This window comes from Mustela putorius, unplaced genomic scaffold, assembly GCF_011764305.1.
Source record: "Mustela putorius furo isolate JIRA1106 unplaced genomic scaffold, ASM1176430v1.1 tig00000992_pilon_pilon_pilon, whole genome shotgun sequence".
Lineage (NCBI taxonomy): Eukaryota > Metazoa > Chordata > Mammalia > Carnivora > Mustelidae > Mustela > Mustela putorius.
In genome coordinates, this window is record NW_025421526.1 from 814,643 (window position 1) to 833,643 (window position 19,001).

The 19,001-nt window shown below is 41.6% G+C and overlaps 1 protein-coding gene across 11 annotated transcripts in view; it reads right to left on the reverse strand.

The window, feature by feature from the left end:
- Positions 1-19,001, reverse strand: part of TFPI (tissue factor pathway inhibitor) — a 99,367-nt gene that overhangs the window by 52,604 nt on the left and 27,762 nt on the right. For 3 of the 11 annotated variants that reach the window (XM_045086449.1, XM_045086451.1, XM_013061884.2), the window contains exon 1: positions 12,030-12,328. The exons of 1 other annotated variant lie outside the window; for it this stretch is intronic. The gene's annotated coding sequence lies outside the window, so the exon portion shown is untranslated. Of the gene's footprint in view, positions 1-660; positions 789-8,090; positions 8,166-12,029; positions 12,352-19,001 lie in introns of those variants that run through there. 7 more of the 11 variants (XM_013061879.2, XM_013061881.2, XM_013061880.2 and 4 more) reach the window with 7 other exon arrangements.

Here is a 19,001-nt window from a genome sequence, read left to right on the forward strand (position 1 = left end):
CCACAGGGGGCTGCTCAGCCGCCCAAGCCCCCCAGTTGCCCCTTATCTGGGACGCCCGGCACCGCTGTCTCCGTTATCTTACTTGCCGCACATTTAACCACATTCTTTACCACTTTCACGGGAATCGGCAGTCTGTTCAGAGTCTAGTTCTCAGGGAGAGATAACCTAGAACTGCCCCAGGGGTACATTTATTAATAATAAACTGGTCAGGGGTGCCTGGGTGGCTCAGTGGGTTAAAGCCTCTGCCTACAGCTCAGGTGATGATCCCAGGGTCCTGGAATCGAGCCCCGCATTGGGCTCTCCTCTCAGTGGGAAGCCTGCATCTCTTCCTCTCTCTCTCTGCCTACTTGTGATCTCTGTCTGTCAAGTAAATAAATAAAATCTTTGAAATAAATAAATAAATAAATAAACTGGTCAGTAGTCCACATTCATGGGTGACTCCACTCCCCTCACAGGGATTGGTATTTAATTGTCTCTACATGATAAATCGCTAGCCAACAGCACGAGATAGAAAATACGCCATGTTCCCAGGATGGGCACTTTTGAACAAAATCCTTTCTCTAATGGAGCCACACGGGAAAGGCCACATGATGTCCCTGTTCACTGGCCTCGATGCGGTGCCTTTGGCTGAAGCAACCATCATGTACGACTGAGAATTACCTGAAATAAAACTGCATGTCACGGGTGCCTGGGGGGCTCAGTCGGTGAAGCCTCTGCCTTCAGCTCGGGTTGTGGTCCCAGGGTCCTGGGGTTGACCCCTCATGGGGCTCTCTGCTCAGCGGGGACCTGCTTCCCCTCCACCGCCTGCTGCTCCCTCTGCTTGTGCTCTCTCTGTCTCAAATAAATAAATAAAGCCTTAAAAAGAAAACTAGCTGCTCTAAGTGATAGAGAGATACGGACAGATCCTGGTTCACTAACCAGTCTTGAAGCCCGTTACCCCTCTGCTTTGTGTGATAAGACCATGTAACCAGGTACGTAGCCTCAATGTCTAAGCTAGCGGTGCTGCGGCTCTGTCCTGCCACCAGCCCGATGTGACCTAACTGGTAGTTATTGTGCCATTTTTGCTTCTACAAACTGGTTATGAATCAATTTGTTTCAACTGCTCTTACTTGGAGGATGTTGAGGAGATGAGATAATACCAGTACTACACAGCCCAGGTCAGAATCCCCTTTCCTTATCATTAAAACTATTTGACATTAAAATAATGCCTGATGGGGGTGTCTGGGTGGCTCAGTTGGTTGGACAACTGCCTTCGGCTCAGATGGTGATCCTGGGGTCCTGGAATCGAGTCCGCGCCCGGCTCCCTGCTCAGAAGGGAGTCTGCTTCTCCCTCTGACCCTCATGCCCTCTCAAGTAAATAAATAAAATCTTAAAAATTTAAAAAAGTAAAATAATGCCTGATGTTTTCTTATAAAAGAGTCAAATTTTTAAAGTCTTTTTAAAACAGCTTTAGTGTCTTTTTTTTTAAATTAATCTCTTTAATTAACCCAACATGGACTGAAACTCACCACCCTGAAATCAAGACCTGCCTGGTCTCCTCCGTCTACTGACTGAGCCAACCGGGAACCCCTGCACAGTGAATTTTTAGATTATGTTTCAGAAGTACATGTAGAGGAAAGGTAAAATATGGGAAACAATGAAGCAAAACGCAATGCTTTGGTAAGTAAATAATATTAGAAACACAGAGTGGTTCAAAAAGAAAACAAAATCAAAACAACAACCAAAAAACCCTCCTGAAATAATTGCAGACTATTGACTCCACTCATGTTTACCTAAAGATTGGCCAATTCTCCAGGAAAACATCTCCTGGGTCTGGTTCTTATTACAGGAAGTGACATTTCCGGAGAATTGTGAAATGTAAAATTCCCTAATGTTAGTTCATTGGTCAAATCCTAACACTGATTTGTAGAGTAGATTGTGATAAAAAGCTTTGTTACTCTTTCTTTTACTTTCAGAAGCAGCGCTCAGATATGATTTCATAAAGTTTCTTCTAAGAATAATACATTAAAAGCTGCTCACCACGAGGCTTAACTTCTTGTCATGTAGAATGTAAGAAATGAAAGTAAAGAGGGAGAAAGAGCATCTTCATGTTACAAACAGCTTACATGTACAAACTATTTATTTAAAAAAATAGACCAGGGGCACCTGGGTGGCTCCGTGGGTTAAAGCCTCTGCCTTTGGCTCGGGTCATGGTCTTGGGGTCCTGGGATCGAGCATCGGGCTCTCGGTTCAGCGGGGAGCCTGCTTCCTCCTCTCTCTCTCTGCCTGCCTCTCTGCCTACTTGTGATCTCTGTCTGTCAAATAAATAAATAAAATCTTTAAAAAAATAAAAAATAAAAAAAATAAAAGATTTTTATTTATGTATTGGACAGAGAGAGAGATCACAGGTAGGCAGAGAGGCAGGCAGAGAGTGGGGAGGAAGCAGACTCCCTGCTGAGCAGAGCCCAATGTGGGACTCGATCCCAGGACCCTGAGACCATGACCTGAGCCGAAGGCAGAGGCTTTAACCCACTGAGCCACCTGGGTGCCCACTGCTTCCATTTCTTTTCTTTAAGGGGGAAGAAGCAGATAAAGTTGGTATTCTATATCTAAACCGAACCTGAGTTTTCTGAGAATTCAATTCTCTTCAACTACTAATGCTAACAGCTCCAAACAGAAGCAAATGGAAAACACACACATGAGCGCAGTAAATTTAGGTGTGAGGAGAAAAAAAGAGCTGGATACATTCAGTGTGGCTTTCTCTGTCACTGGCAGTTCCGCCTTAAACAGAGAACAATACAGAAAAATCTGGGGCGCCTGAGCGGCTCTCTCTCTGTCTGCTGTCTGCCTAGATCTGTGTCTCTCTTCTGGTTATATAACTCACTCGTTGATTCTAATGACTCTAATGAATCTTTTGGTTATACAAGTGTATTAATTCTTTTTAAAAAGATTTTGTTTGTATATTTAGAGAGAGACAGAGAGAACATGAGTGGGGAGGGGCGGAGGGAAAGAGAGAGAGAATTTCAAGCAGACTCTGTGCTCTGCTCGGAGCCTGGCATGGGGCTCCACCTCACCACCCTGAGAGCATGACCTGAGCCTCAAATCAAGAATCAGACCCTTGGGGCGCCTGGGTGGCTCAGTGGGTTAAGCCGCTGCCTTCGGCTCAGGTCATGATCTCAGGGTCCTGGGATCGAGCCCCACATCGGGCTCTCTGCTCAGCGGGGAGCCTGCTTCCTCATCTCTCTGCTCTCTCTCTGCCTACTTGTGATCTCTGTCTGTCAAATAAATAAATAAAATCTTTAAAAAAAAAAAAAAAAAGAATCAGACCCTTAACCAACGGAGCCAGCCAGGCGCCCCAATTATTTATTAATTCTAATGACTCTATTAACTCACACTGACTGTGACATCTATGGGCAGGAGGTATACGAACTTTGGAAAGACGTAGGAAGACAGTTGAGACCGTTCAAATCAGAACTGTGAGTGATAGCTAGTGGAGTTCAAGCTGACACTACCTTTTCCTAGTTCAAGAATCAATAACTTTAGTCAGGTCAAATTTCTTATTTCCCCTCAAAGTCTGTTGCAGTCCCAGATTTTGTGTCTGTTTAGACAAATATATTAGAGTCTTCTCAATGTTCTGCTTCTGATTATCTCAATTTATTTGAGAAAAGCAGAGCAAGAGCAGAGCAAACTGTGAGCCCATGTGTGAGGTAGAGGCCCAGAGCAGACTGCCCCAAGACGGGCCGCTCTGGCATGATTCTGAGCTGACGGCACTCGACATCCTAGGAGCTCAAGAAAAACTCTTGCCCCTCCCCTAATTACACAGAAGAACCTAAACCCAGGGATCTTTCCCAGAATAAAGGTTATTAACGGAGATAAATTTTAGCTTGAGTGACCGAGCTGTATGACGGTACGAATATCTAATCACCCAACGTCTGTTCACCGGACCTCTCTGTGAACCCCACCCTTTCCTCCGAAGTCCGAGACCTCCACCCCCTTCTTCTTAGATCAGGATGACAAAACTACCTCGTCCTGCCGGGCTGTCTCTGGAATTTGTCTGCCTGCGTGGATTCCCATAGGTATGATAACGAATTTGATTTCTCCTGTCAATCTGCCTCGCGTCAGTTTAGTCTACGTCCAGCCAGAAGGGCTTCTGAAGAGGCCACGAAGCAGGTAACTTTGTTCTGGCTGGAAAAGGGTTATTACTTCCAAATATTATCTAAAGTTTTCATCCTTAAGCACAATAGATTGCGACTGTCGGTGACGTACCCATCCTGAGTTCAGCTTCCCGGAGTCATTGTTATAAAGGAATAGGCAGCCCCGGGGAGCTGAGTCAAGCACTTGTAGGAACCGTGAGTGTGCTCACCTTTAGCTACTTCCGTTCCAGATGCAAAATGTCAGACCCGTGGAAGAATGAGAGCTATGGGCCCAGAGAATGAAAGACAATGATGCCACTTCCTTTCTGACTCAGAGCATCCTACAAATAGTTCTCTTTTCCCCTGGTTCCTTACAACTAATGCTCATTATTTTACAGTTTTATAAAGATGAGTTAGTTTGTCCAAATAATCATTTCTTTCTTTCTTGTCCAAATTCAACCTAATACATACTCATTTAATCAGGAATTTGGTAACATCTTCTTCTAAATGCCCTACTTAATTCCTTTGATTGTAATTTTCTGAGAATTGGGAACAGAGTGTTGATTTTTTTGGTAAGCTACTTTAAATCTTAATGATTAAATTAATGTATACATTATTAAAATGTATGACATTGCATACTTTTTGTATCATGCAAAGAATCTAATATATAAAAAGTATATACTAGGAAAGCCTGGGTGGCTCAGTGGGTTACGCATCTGCCCTTGGCTCAGATCATGATCCCAGGGTTCTGGGAAGGAGCCTGCATCAGGCGCCTTGGTGGGCAGGGAGCCTGCTTCCCCTTCTGCCTGCTGCTCCCCCTGCTTGTGCAGGTGCTTTATCCCTTTCTCTAACAAATAAACAAATAAACTCTTTAAAAAAAAATAAAACAAAAAATAAAAAGCATATAGTTAATGCTCAACTTTGAAGATACTAAAAATCGAATCTGCTTCTTCAAGGGTAGCGACAGAACTGAAAGTGGTCTTGAAATGATTTAATCTCCTCTTTGGCTTCTCAAAAAGATCTTTTCTCAAAGATTTCTTTTTCATGGGATAACTTTATGGCTTATCTCACACCAAAAACCTTACAAAGAGGGGCACCTGGCTGTCTCAGTTGGTAGTGCATGCCACTCTTGATGTCAGGGCTGAGTTTGAGCCCCATGTTGAGCATAGAGATTGCTTAAAAACAAAAGTCTTAAAAAAAAAAAAACTTTATAAAGATAACTTCTTTACTTTGCCATCTGCAGGACATATTACTACCTGTTTCTCTTTTTAACCCTAAGTCTATATATTGTTTTCTTTAGCTGTTTAATCACGTCCCAGATATAGCCTTCATGGGACATGTAAGCTCCTGAGGCAAACGACACACTCCTCTCTAAAATGCAGATACGCATACGCACAGACACTTTTTCACACATATTTCTGAAGACCACGCGTGGATGCCCACTCATTCCTGTCTTTTTAAGTGAGGCGTCCGGTACCTATGACAAGGACGGATGGCCCCTCGTATCTCTCTGGCTCCTCAACATGGAGATGACGGTGTGGTGTGCAGCAAGTGATAGTGGAAAGACTAATGTTGGTAGAACAGTGAAGTGGCAAATAGTCATTTCAGGAACCTCTAACGTTTTCAGGGCTTTAATTAATGAATGCAATCATTAATTAAACGGCTTTAAAGGAGATGACCACTATAGAAAAAAATCTCTCCTGCCATGTGAATTGAAGCTAATCTAAATTCTCCTGATTAAACGTCTTTCCTCAGGATTTCCTTAAGAGAAAACATACCAAGAGAGGTTAATCCTGGGAGGTCTGGAACCGGATGTAATAAAATTATTGGCACCGAAAGAAGGGCCTAGGCATTTCTAGGAAAAACTGCTTATTTCACAATTTTTTGATAAACAACATTAACATCAGGATGTGGATGTATAATGATTTCTCATTGTGTAACTGCTTCCTTGCCTCGTAGACTGAAGGACTACGCTAAATGAGATTAAAACCACGGAACTCAAACAGGATGTGCAGAGACTCGAATAATGCACATGCTCTCATCCATGGCTATGAAGTCAAATTCTAATGCTGAATATAAATTTTGTCGACAGTATTTATTATTTGGGATCATGCTTGCTTCGCCTGGCATAGATGATTGCATTCTGAGGTACCGTGAAGCATCCTCATAGATAACCCACGTCACCGGACTCGCGGAGAGAGAGGAGCGAGCCTGAGAAGGACAACGGCCTCCGACGGGCCGTGTGGCTACGTGGGCAACATAAACGACTTTCTTAACATGTAAATCTGTTTAAAAGATAATTAGCCCCCAATTTTGACAAATGTGTCATAGTACTATGTTAATAAAAGGCATTTGGAACCAATGGCTAGTCTTTCCAGCTTCATAAATTTTCTGTAAATCTAAATATATTTAATTAAAAAATTTTTTAAAAGATAAGTCACTAAAACCAGAATAATGACATTGTAGTGTGTTACTAATCACATATATGGAACCAAGATGTATGACTACAGTAGCACAAAGGCCAAGGAAGGAAAAGTAGAAGTTTACTGTTGGAAGTTCTTATGCTGTAAGAGAAGTGGCTTAAAATCTCTTGAAAGTAGACTGAGATATATCAAAGCCCCAAACAACTGTTAAAATAAAAATAATGATAGCAAATAAACCAACAGAGGAATTAAATATTATCATACATAATACTAAATTCAAAAGAAGACCCCAAGTAAGTAAAAAAGAAAACAAAAATAGGACCAATAGAACAATAGCTTAATGAGAGACTAAAATCCGAACATATAAATTATCACATCAAATGTAAATGTTCTAATTTAAAGGCAGATATTGTCTGGGGCACCTGGGTGGGTCATCAGTTAAGCGTCCCACTCTTGATTTTGGCTGAGATCGCGACCTCAGGGTCATGGAATCAAGACCTGTCTTGGGCTCTTTGCTCAGGGAGGTTGGCTTCTCTCTCTTTCTCTCTCCCTCTGCCCCTTCCCCCGCTAAAGCATGTGCACATATAGACACACACACTTTCTCAAATAAATAAAATATTCAAAAATTAAATAAAGGCAAATTTTGACTGATTGAATAAAACATCAAGACCAAACTATATGTTGCCTAAAAGCCCATTTTATATACGAACACAGAAGTTACAAGTTCAAAGACCTTGATATAGACTGATAAAATAGAGAAGGTACAAATCACTCATGTCAAGAAGTAGAGGTTTCACATCATTATCGATTCTAGTACGTTAATATTATAAACAAATTTATGCCTATAAATTTGACATCTTAGATAAAAGCACCAATTTCTCGAAACACACAAACTACCAAAGCTCACTGAAGAAGAAATAGATAACTTGTATATCCCTATAATTATTTTTTTTTAAAAATCAAATTTTGTAATTATAAACCTTTCTACAAAGAAAACTTCAGTCCCAGATGGTTTCACTGGCGAATTGCACCAAACATTTAAAGAAGAAATAATATGAATTTTACATCAACTACTCCAGAAAATTGAACAGAAGGGACGGAATACTTGCCAACCCAATCTGTGAGGCCCAAATTACTCTGGTACCAAAACCAAAAAAAATATGACAAAAAAAAAACAGCCTCCAGTACAGCAATATTAGGTAAAAATATGTTCCTGTTTTCATCAGGAAACAAAATAGGAAGAATTTGCTTTGATTTTTAAAAATTCAGGTATCCAACACCATAATATTTGTACTTTTATTCTATTATTTGAGAAAATGAAAAGGGAATGTTATTAGGAATCTAGAATCCTTCAAACTGAATTGTTGTTAACAGTTTTCTTTTAGTATTCTCTATTGTAGTAGATACACCATAAAATATGCGGTTGTAACCATTTTAAGTGAACAGGGCAGTAGCGTTAATTCCACTCACAATGCTGTACAATCATCGCCACTATCTACTTCTGAGATCCTTGTCGCCCCAACCAGATCTCTGTATGCAGTAAGCAATAACTCACCCTTCAGCCCTTCCCCTGATGCTGGCAGACTCCAGTACACTCTCGGGCTGTGTGAACTTGTCTACTCTGGATAGACACATGGAATTATGTTCTTCTGTGTCTGGTTTATTTCACTTGGCAGAACATTTTCAGGGTTCATTCATGTAGCATGAGTCAGAAATTCATTCATTTGTTTTCATGTATATTTGAAAATAGTTGGCCCAAAAATAAGCAAGAGTAGGCATATGAAATTTTGATATAATTGTTTTGATTCATTTCCTTAGATACTATAGTTTCCTAAGTGAACCCTAAAAATATTATCAAAATTTGCAACAAACACTATTTTTCTGAAGACTCAACCCATTACTAAGATTTACTCCATTTCTAAGCCTTGTGGAATGAAAAATGAGGGGATGCCTCCAGATGGGTCATTATGGACAGTCAGACCCGGAGACAGACAGACTGACGGCAGAGTGGTGCTGGTGCTGAGGGTGTGATACAGCTGAAGAGATCCATGGCATATTACGTTTGGTGATCAAAACCCTACATTTTATTAGGGCCATAGGGATTGATACCTTCACACTTCTGATGTTGAAACAACATAATACCTACTCAGTGTGGAGAGAATGCTACCAGTACATTTTGATTTGGGGATTCCTTCCAATAAGTCCATGTCACCTTGGGAAACTCGCCCACCAGATGGAAAAACTGGGATAGAAATATTGCATCATTGGAACTTCCACTGCGGGCCACGGTGTCCTTTTACTCTTTTGTTTTTAAAATAAAATTAAAGCGTGTTTATTCCAACCGAGAGAGAACATAAACCCCCAAGGGAAGGCCTGAAGAGAGATGAATAGAGGAGATTTGACATGGGCCCAGCACTTTTGGCTATTGCTTCTGGAAAAAAGAAATGTGGAAAAGACTAGGTCACCCTCAACCTTTTGTTAGTTGAATCTTTTTGTTCCCCAAAGATTTTATCTATTTATTTGAGAGAAAGAGAACAGAGAAAGAGGGAGCAGCAGACCCACTGTTGACTGAGCAGAGTGTGGAATGAGGGGCTCAGTCACAGGACCCTGACACCATGACCTGAGCTGAAAGCAGACACCCAACAGACTGAGCCACCCAGGCGCCCCTCGGTAGTTGAGTCTAAGCTCTTGTTCTACACCTACCACTTGGAGAAGAAGTGGAAACAAGGAAAGAAGAGTAAGGGGAAGACTGGGCTCCTGGAAATGGTGTATCCTGCCAAGAAACCAGTTACTGAGGATCTCAGAGACCCAAGAGAGATGGTCTAGCATGAAAGAATTTTCTGGAATAAATTGTACCCTTTCTTCGTTTGGGTTAGATTTAATATTCAGAAACGAGGACTTCATTAGTAGCTCAACTTCTTTTTATTTTTTGGTAAGATATTAATTATTTATTGGAGAGAGAGAGCATGATAGGGGAGGGTCAGAGGGAGAAGCAGACCCCCTGCCAAGCAGGGAGCAGGATGTGGGTCTCAATCCTATGACTCCAAGATCATGACCTGAGCCAAAGGCAGTTGCTTAACCAACTGAGCCACCCAGGCGCCCAAGTTACTCAATTTCTTGAATTCAGATTTCTCCAAACCACAAAACAATCAGAAGGAATTATAGTAATGATATATTTCTATAAAAACTAATGCATTTAAGAATATTTGTTTTAAAAAAGGCAGCTCTATAAATTAATTTCCCAAGTTAAATATTTTAGATGGAAAACAGAAAAGCGAGTGGTCGGAGACCGTCTTTACTGAAACAGCGGAATTAGATTACAGGACAGTTCCCTGATGGTGTCTACATACCAAAAATGAATTGGCAATACAATTAACCTATTTTAACCAATACTATTATTATTCAACTTAGCTAATGTATACTAACAAATAGTTTGAAAACCCCATTCTAAGAACTTCCTTCCCTTTCCAGATTGTCTTTCCTGCCTTTTACTTTTTTACTTTGCTTTTTTTTCCTGCTAATTACGTGGTGATATGAGGTATAATCTGTCTTAAAAATTCCAGACACTGAATTTAAGCCAACCATTTCTAAAGAATATATAGCACATCTGCTATTTGGTCAGCTGTTATGTATTCTGGGAATAAGTAAAGCCTTTTGAACTTGGCCTTTTCTTCCAGTAGTTAGTCATCCTGTCCAGTTATCTTTTGAATTTGAGTAATACAGATAACCAAGATCAGGGAATTCATTCTGAAGAAAAGAGTAAATTAATGTTATGAAAACTACAATTTAACACAAAATAGTTTTCCACTTCATAGATTATCTTTCAATTTAGCAAAAATGTTTATTATAGAAGCTTCTAGTCAAAATAGTTGTACGACCAACACGTAAGTGAAGCCTTGGGTGACAGACAAGCAATCAAACCAGTAAGCACCGAGAGCGTAATTCATGTGGACAGGAGCCACGTTTCCCAGGGGGATTTTGATACAGTCATTGGAGGTGAAACAAATTCTTAAAGGTATCAGACTAGACCTTTAAAAAAACAAAAACAAAACAAAATTTGTGCCATTCAGCACATCTAATAGAAAGAGGAACCAAATGGTAATGGGATGTCACTGAAGTTCTCCAGGAGGATTCTAAGGTCGGGCACCTAAAGACACATTTGGTTTCCCAGTGTAACGATTCAAATTGTTAAAGTATTTTAAAGTTTTGGTTTTAAATCTATAATGTTAATTATCTGTATTTACATTATTTTAAATGTAATCTCCGATGATCTCTGAGTATCTAATATCATTTTATTAACCCGCAGTCTCTGAATCAAATTTCATACTCCAGCACATTTTCAAAGACATTACTCACTTTTTAGCTTAAAGATCAGATGAGATACAGATAGCACGTCTTGAAATAATCATCACTAGAATGATGAATCACAAAAATCTAAACATGTTTTAGGAAAGGGTTGTGTTAGGTTTAAAAACTTTGCAGTATCTCAAAATTGACATGTTTCCCTTCTGACCTAAATATTAGGCCTTTACACATAAAATACGGCTCTCTGGGCTGTATGCTTCCTGCCTGGGCTCTGCTCTTTGTGTTTATCACACAGTTTACAGAGTCATTTGTGACTAATTTCCAGAGCACTGTGACTCAGGGTGGCTGTTGCTTATCTTTTCTTTTTCTCCTACATGGCTCTGCTCTTGGCCTTCATTTTTTGGTAATACTTACATAAAAGAGCTTTCTCCATCATTAAATAACTTGGTTTCATTGTAGTTCTGTGGTGGTGTGCTTCTATAGTATGTGCTTTTATTTACTAATGTCTTTTCATAACCGTCAGGACATGATAGTACATCATGGAGATCTATGGAGATCTATTGCTCTAATTAACATAATTACACTATCTGTAGTGCAATTCTCATCCTTATACTTACACTTAAATATTCTTATTTAAGTATCTTAGAATACGAGCTTTGGTCTTTAAAGACTTGTAAAGCATTTCCTCAGAGAGGCTTAGTTACTGTAGGCATAAAATATTTAATTTAGATTATAAGAATTCTAATGTGTATACTTCATTTTAACTGTCAACATTAAAAGGAATGAAAAAAAATTTCTTTAAACATGCCAGAGAGTCTCATTATCATATTTCTTTGTGTTAATAAATAATATTTAAAAGTAAACCAAATATTCAGAAAATTCTAATTAAACACACAATTAGTAAGAATTGCCACTACAAGTGGAAAATTATAAGAAAGGCTACATCTCACCAACTTCTGAAAGAAAAAGCATAAAGATATGCTGCCCATACATTCCCTTAAGACGGCAAAGTGCAGAGAGCTGGATTTGGGAGTTTACTTTGTTTAGAGAAGGGTCAATACCCCTCGCCGGTTGAACGACAACGGTCCTCCCCTACCAGGCTTTGCCTCTCAGTAGGATCCTGCTCTTCTTCCCCCAAAAAAGAAAAATTATTTCTCAAGGGCTAGAAAGTATCTTGCCAAATACTCACGAGTAAAATCTCTGACGAAAGTTCTTTGAAAGATTTTTCTCAGCGCGGAGTCGAGGGCACTTTGTCCTCCCTTCCAGGCAGTGAAGAGGGGACTTATCTCCTCTGCGTTGTCTTTTAAACAGATCCAGAAACTGCAGAGCGGAGAATTGTGCGCGATGTAATCTGATCCTGCGGCCGCAGAGGGCGAGGAGGGAGTTGAGGATCCCACGGCCCAAAGCTCCTGTCTGCTGGAGCAGAGAGGGAGCCTCCGGGCTGGTTGCAGAGATGGAGCGTGGTTGGGACGACCCAGGCTTCCTGTTTAGGTCACTGCAACAGTATTTAGGCTAATTTTGCCAAAACTCTTTGAAAGGCTTTTCTTTTATGGACGAAACAAAGGAAACGGCTTACACTAAGAATTCACGATTACTCTTCTGAAATAACCCTTTCTTCTACTTTCTAGGATTCCTTTTGCAACAGTTGAAAAAACAGAGCACTTCCCCCCACCCAGAGTTACATATTTTTAAAGCAGTCTATATGTAGTATTACATTGTTACTTAATAAAATGAACATTTTTCCAGTTTGCTTTTTCTTCAAATTATTTTGTCCATAATATCAGTATACTTGTGCAAAAATCTGGCGGCTACTCCAGTTTCCTATGATTAGAGGGAATACGCTGCCTTCTCTGTTGCAGCACGTCGGGCTGTGAGCCCCGCAGCTCAGCTAGTTGCTGCTGTTGCAACTTTGGTCAATTATGTAAATTCTTTTGTGCCTCTGTTTCTTTTTCCCTAAAATAATGATAATAAAATTTCCCAGGTTTGATATGAGTAAATGTATTGAAACATATAAATGTATATGCACATATAGCATATATAAAGTACTTGAGATAGGCTCCCACACAGAGCAAACCTTCGATAAATGTTAACTATTGTGTTTGTTACTGTTTATCATATGATGATGACGATATTAACATTTTACATGATTTGTAAGTACTTAACTCTGTCCCTTTGCTCTGCTGTAGGCTGCTGTCATTGAGGTTAACCTTTAGGATTTTCCCAATGGAATTACGGTCATCTCAGACTAAGATCACTAGAGCTTCCCTAAGACATCAGAATCCACTATGCCCTGAAACCTTAGGTCATTTGATGAGAAAATCCACCAGTTTCTTGTTTTCTCCGTTTCAGATTGTCTTTATGCCTTCGACTTTTTTTGATTCATTCCTTTGATCTCTGGGTAAGGGGTAACTTTTCTTCTGTGTTTTTCATATTTATTGAATAACTATTAGGTGTCTAGCTCATAAACCACCACATTTAATTCTCACAACTAGCTTATGAAGAGGGTCTTCTCTTTATGATATAGGTGCCCAGGGCAGGCCACCCCAAGATGACCCACTTTGGCATGAAGTTTACTTTTTCATTAAAAGCAATCAAAACAGGGCACATGGGTGGCTCAGTGGATTGGGCCTCTGGCTTCAGCTCAGGTCATGCTCTCAGGGTCCTGGGATTGAGCCCCACATTAGGCTCTCCATGGGGAACCTGCTTCCCCCCTCTCTCTCTGCCTGCCTCTCTGCCTATTTGTGATCTCTCTCTCTGTGTCAAATAAATAAATAAAATCTTAAAAAAAAAAAGCAATCAAAACACAGCAGATTCGGAAAAGTCTATTTGCTTCCCCCCCAATAGTCTAAAATAATTTATGTATTTATTTTTAAAGATTTTATTTATTTATTTGACAGACAGAGATCACAAGCAGGCAGAGAGGCAGGCAGAGAGAGAGGGGGAAGCAGGCTCCCCTCTGAGCAGGACACCCCCCTCCCCATGCAGGGCTCGATCCCAGGGTCCTGGGATCATAACCTAAGCCAGAGGCAGAGGCTTTAACCCACTGAGCCATCCAGGCGCCCCTAGCCTAAAAGAATTTAGATAGAATACTTGCTGCAGGAATAGAGCTGTTGCCAGAGATAACTACAATACAACTTGAACTAGGCATGGTAGACACATTTGTTCTTTTTTATCTTCCAGTGAATTGCTTTCTTTCCTTTTGATGTCCTAGACCCCTATGCCCTTCTCCTTAGTTCAAATGACACATAGACCTCATTTTGCCTATCTTTGGAATTTCCACACCTGTGGATTACGCATATGTACAAAATTAGTATTATTTTCTCCTATTAATCCATCGCCTGTCAATTTAGTTCTTATTCCAGCTAGAAGGACCTTGAAAGACCAATAAAATGTTTCCTTCCCTGCAGTAGTGTAGGAGAGAAGAAATGATTTCCCTCTACCCTTCTAGGTTCTTGGCTGACCACTCTGTAATAAAAAGATCAACAGGAAAAAACAAACACAAGTGTAATCACATGTATGCCTACTGTATACAAGGGCGATACCTAGGAAAACTGAGTAACTCCTTGAAGTGGCCCAAGCCACCACCTTAAACATCTCTAAAGACAGAAGACAATGTTGGGGTGTGGGTGAGCAGTTATGGAAGCTACTGGGAAAAGACAGTAACCGAGGATGCGATTGCTCCGCGAATTTAAGTCTTTGCCTTCTCCACTGATAAATCCCAGCTAGAGGAAGGGAGAGGGAGACCCTGTATAGATGGAGACTTCTTTTATAAATGTACTTGTTCCTTAAGAAAAGGTAACTTCTCCATTTTCAAAGCTTTTCCTGTATCTGGCGTTTTTCAGGAAGTATTCACCCTAAGTAGGAGCTACAGACTTCCAGTTATGGAATGAGTAAGTCGCAGAGTTAAAAGGTGCAGCACAGGGAAGACAGTTCATGGTGTTGGATGTGACACATGGGAAGTGGCTACACTGTGGTGAGCGTGATGACCAAGCACCGTCTTGTGTACCTGCAACTAAGGTAACATCATAAGCGATCCATCAATTAAAGAAATTCAAATAAATAAATAAATAAATAAAAGTTATAAATCAAGTCAACGAAATAGTAAGTATGTTCTATTTTTCTAACTTGGAAAAATAAACAAACCAAAAAGCAGCCTACAATCACCCTTACACCAAAGAAGAATATTTTGGGGTGATAAACTCCACTCCCTTGCTTTTTTTTTAGTATTTCATTTATTTATTTGGCAGAGAGACAGTGAGAGGAGGAACGCAAGCCGGGGGGGCGCAGAGGCCGAGGGAGAAGCGGGCTCCCTGCTGGGCCGGAGCCCCGTGGGGGGCTCGATCTCAGGACGCTGGGGTCAGGACCTGAGCCACCCAGTCCCCGGGCGCCTCCACTCCCTGTCAGGGGCCACAGGCCACAGGTCAAGGAAGCAGGATCGTGATCTGCGGATTCGAATCTGCGGCCTGACTTCCACGCGGCTGTCGGAGCGTTCCTCTGTGCTCCTCGCTCACACACATTCGGTGACTCCCACCGGAACGCAGCTTGGCTGTGTTCAAACTCCACTTTCCACAAGGAAACGTTGCTGCATAACCATCCCTACCTCCTCCTCTCCGGCCACGGGAGAGCCGGGGAGGCCGCGGGGTCCCAATGAACGCGGGCGCCTGGGCGGCTCTGTCCGGAGCCTCTGCCTTCAGCTCCGGTCGTGATCGCGGGGTCCGGGCTCCGGCCCCGCACGGGCCCCTGCTCCCCGGGAAGGCTGCTCTCCCTCTCCCGCTCCCCTGCTTGTGCTCCCTCTCTCGCTGTGTCTCTCTCTTCAAATAATCAAAACAAACAAAGAATCAAGGGGAGAGAATGCGCAGCCCCGGGCGACAAGGAGCGCGAAAGCAGGAGCCGGGCTGGGAGCGGGACAGGAGAGGGAGGCCGCGCAGCGCCCCAGCCAAGGCCGCTCCAGGCGCCCTTCAAGCTCTTCTAGCCCTCGGAGACGCACATCCTTCTCCCACTCCCTTTCCCTCGTTAACAAGAAAAACACAGGCCCCACATGGCACCAGGTAGGCCAAGTCAGGAAACTGGGGCTTAGCTAATTGCAATTTCGACCTTCCCCCAAAAGGTCAACCCTAACTGATTATTCAGGAACTTCCTGAGCAGCACAAGCGAGGTGGTCTGCGGCCCAGGGCCTCCACGTTCCCCAGGGTTCTCAGCTAGTAAGACCTCTGGCCCTTAGCCCTACGCAAGATGACCTGACCTGGGACAGTCTTGTCTTTTCATTTGCTAACGACCTCCTCGGTCCACACCCTGCTTAGGAAAACCTTGCATTTGTACAATTCCTTGGAGCTCTCCTCTATTTTCTAGTGGGATGATCAAAGTCATGACTTGCTTAATAAAGCCCATTTGACCTTCATGTCTAGTTGGTTGGATTTTTGTTCTTTAACACCCTACGTTGAAGAAATCTGCTTTCTGTGAGGTGAAGAACTCTATTTGGAAGAGCGAGCGACTGCGGAGCCGAAATGAATCCCGCAGAGACTGCCCATTGCACATTTACGTAGCACTCAGCTTCCATGAAGACCTTTCACCGTTTAGTGTCCGTGTAGCTGACCCAAACTGGCATATTCTTGTCCCAAAGAGAGGCTGGGGACACGATGGAAAGCGACTGTTGAGATGAGACGGTCACTGTCGCTACCTGCTCCGTGGACTCAGCTTCTCCCTTCCCTGAGCTCTGCCTGTGCCCGTTCTTGCGGGTTTACCCCCAGTTTGCAGTCCGCTCTGTACAAGTCTGAGTCGAAATTAGTTGGATTAAAAAAATGTTCTCACCAACAATTCGACTATTTGCCATTGATCTTAAAGCTCTTTTTATCTCTCGGGATCTGGTTGTTTCCAACCCCATCTAATCCTGGGGACTTTTCCTTTTCATTCCTTACCGCTCTCTGAACGCTCTGCTTCCAGCTCTCACAGGACTCAAATACACTCCAGGCTCCCACTATGAGCTGGTCCGTATCTTATCCAAGCTATAAAACAGTCTTTTTTTTTTTTTCTTTATTAGTCCAATGTATCAGGAAACATTTCCTAATTTTATTCATTAAGAATCTTGTCCATTAAAATAAATCGAATGTTTCAACAAGTTCAGGTAAGTCTGTAGGAGTGAGACGAATCTGGAAGGAACTTAGTTCCTTAAAGGAATTGTGAGAAGAGCACACAATGTTGCAACATAGAGAACCACCAAATTCGACAGGATGTTCCAAACCAACGTCTACAGAAGATTTTATAAACATCTTCTTTTTTAAAGATTTTTGTCTATATTTATTTATTTATTTGACAGACAGAGATCACAAGCAGGCAGAGAGGCAGGCAGAGAGAGGGGGAAGCAGGTCCCCACTGAGCAGAGAGGCGGATGTGGGGCTCGATCCCAGGACTCTGAGATCATGACCTGAGCCGAAGGCAGAGGCTTTAACCCACTGAGCCACCCAGGTGCCCCTAAAGTCCCTATTTTTACTAATGTGAAAAATTTGTTCTGTTTTAACCATTAAGTATCTCAATTTTCTTAATTTCCAAAAAGAGATTTCCAAAAAAGCAATTCCAACAGCAACTCTTCTCATAGGGAAGAAGGGAATTAAATACATTCTGGGAAGAAAGGGAAAAATTAGCTTCTTTTTAAATTGTTCTCTGTGGCAGATTATGTTATTTGTTGATACATTCTCTGCTCCTCCCTTGGGGTCCCTCTTTGATAACCAGGGACAAGAGCATATATTCCCTCCACATCGGCATTAAGTTTTGCTCTATTGCTAGCTTCGGCTAATAGAATGAGCAGATAAAAAACACATCAGCAACAGCTAAACAGATCTTTATGAGCTTTATGGGAAGTTTATGAATTTTATAGTTGTATACTTATTTTCTTCATTTTCTCTGACAGATGACTCTCATGTCCCCCACATGAGGGTTATTCTTTTGAACACTTTACTGTGGTTTCACTTAAAGAAGAAATGGGGCACCAGCACGGATGACCCACCGAGGTCACTGAAAATAAACCCTCTCTTGGTAAAAGCCCTGCGGTGTTGGGGGGAGCTTTTCTCTCCAGCATAACTTAGGCAGAAATGAATACTACACTCTCCGCTTACAGATGTTCTTCCCTCGAAGATCTATTATCCTCACCACACCCATATTACTAGATGGTATAACCCCGGGGTCTGAGCTAAACTGGACCCTTGAACTGACTTCCTTCTGTCTCTCTGGAGCCATTTTCCTTTCTTGCTTTTTCTTTCTTTCTTTTCCCCTGCGCACTTCGTTGCCGGATATGCGGTAATCTGAGGGGAATGCGCTCTGCAGACTTACTGATGTTGAGCTGCAGCCCAAACAGAATCAAACACCGATCGATCTGAAATATGTAGCAGCCTGAAGTAAATTCTTGTGTAGCAAATCGTAATAACAAAGGGGTATTTAGGAATTTATGGTCACAAACTGACTCTCCTATCCGGACAAAATTGCAGAGAACTAGTTATAGAAAACTAGTACTTCTCTAATTTGGTTGAATCGTCGCATGGAGATCAAAATGAGAGCCTGCATACAAACTTACACTAGAATCATTGTTACCTTTGTTTTCTGCAGTTCATATTTTTATTAATAAGACGATTCTTTCTTTTTTGTACGAATGATTGTTGGGAAGTAGTGGTAACACTGGGACCTTGAAGGTCTAGTCATGGCTGAGGGTGGTGTGGCCTTCTCAGACCTTCGGGCGTAACTCGCGTTACTAACAGGCAGACGTCTTGAGCAAATGATTTTCCTCATCGGACAAAACATATTAACTAAGAAAACAGGAAAAGCTACATTTTTGTATCATCTGTGCTTAGGCATTGTATTTCATAATTATAGCTACTTATTGATTTTTTAAAATGTAGTGTCTCAGAGGAAAAATAAAACAAGTTGAATTCCTAACTTCTTCTTTCTAGGTATCTAGAATCAGATATTCTATTGGCTAGCACGGTGAGATTACTTAGAACCTTTGCTTTCATTAATGTGCTTTTTTCCCCAAATCTTACTTAGTTTGTCTAACTCCTCTGTGAGAATCTGGAATGTTTCTCTGTATCTCTAAGACATTAATAAAGAGGTAAATGCTTTTGCTTTTCCCTGATGAGATGGGATTTGTTATGCTTCTACCTCTGCGAAGTAAGTC